Consider the following 1,516-nt stretch of genomic DNA (forward strand, 5'->3'; position numbering starts at 1 on the left):
AGCAAGTGTGCCAAAAGTAATGGGTAAGACAGTTTTTTCCCGCATCCATTCTGATGGGAAAAGGACTGACCGGGGGAGATGGAGAATTTTGTGGTAAGTGCCTACTTGGGGGAAACCAACTGAATTTGTGGGCAAGGGGGATCATGGCGTACAGATTTTAAAGAGGGATAATGGTTTTTTGAATTGGCAAAAATGAGAAGGATAAGGGAAGAAAGAGAAGACAAATGTTTTAATGCAAAAAGGGGACATGCAACTGTTCAAAATTGCTCGTCCAACAAATTGGACAAGATGGACGTGATGTTTAGACTATTAAGAACACCATCATCAGAGGAGTTACAAAACCTATACAGCATGTAAAATAAAGACACCAGAATGACAAAATATGGAGTGTTTACTTTCGAGTTGCATGATGGGCAGTGAAGGGCCCTTTGGGGGCCCAAAAAGTGACCTACTGTCCCCGCTGTCCTGAAAAAGTTTCTGGACAAGCAAAACAAAGGAGTTGGGAAAACAGAAAAACCCCTTCCTTTAGAACAAAATGGCTGACTGTTCGACCCTACTTTCGCGTCCCCGGAACCCTAGCATTTGAATGTAAACAGTGGCAGTTGCAGACAATCAAAAGATAAAACCAACTGTATATACGTGAGAATGACTTTACAGATACATAGGTGCAATTAAATGAATGAATCTGGGAAATGTGCTGAAACTTGAAACTACCGGTATGCCAAGATATCATATCCGCATCATTAATACATTTTTATCTTGTACTGTACCATCATCACGAAGAACTTACTTCTTAATTCCTTAAACAGTCATTGTTTATCTCTGGGAAAATGCCTGTCCGCCTATTGCCTCATTAATTGTAATTCTTCTTTCTTTCTTCTTTTTATAGGGTTTTAGACTATTATTGTCTATATCCCCTGGATCCTTTTCTTCTGTTTTCTTTTTAGCTTATTGTGCAGTTATCTTTGTTCGCTGTAAAAATATCTTAATTGTACTTGTGCGCTCCCGTTGAAGTTCGAGGAAACTTTGTTTACATTCTGCAGCACGTGCATGAAGGGTCCTTTTAATATTTCGCTCGGCTGCTTATTTTATTCTCATGATTTTGTCTATGGTTTGGATGTGAATATGACTCATTTATTTAATTATGGTATACGATACTATTTGCATTATTTGTTGTTTTCTTTTATTTTTGAGCACATTTTTTTTTTATACACTGTCTCCCTTTCGAAGTTGGCACTCTTTCCGTGACCGTGACCTTGCATGCCTCTTTGTCAGTCTCTGTCCCTTGCCAGTTACACGTTTGCTTCAGTTATCAGCTGTCTCAGTATATCTTATCTGCCGCTTGTTCGGGGCCTTTTAAAGAACTTTCTCGTGTCCGTGTGCGAAAGGGGGGGGGGGGGGTGAAAAAAATGGATCAAAGTTATTACCACGATCACCTTTAAACATGAATATCGTACAGGACAGCTAGGAGAGTGCAACCAATATGCATCAGCTTAAAAGCAAAGTAAGTGATTGT

This window comes from Penaeus monodon, chromosome 37, assembly GCF_015228065.2.
Source record: "Penaeus monodon isolate SGIC_2016 chromosome 37, NSTDA_Pmon_1, whole genome shotgun sequence".
Lineage (NCBI taxonomy): Eukaryota > Metazoa > Arthropoda > Malacostraca > Decapoda > Penaeidae > Penaeus > Penaeus monodon.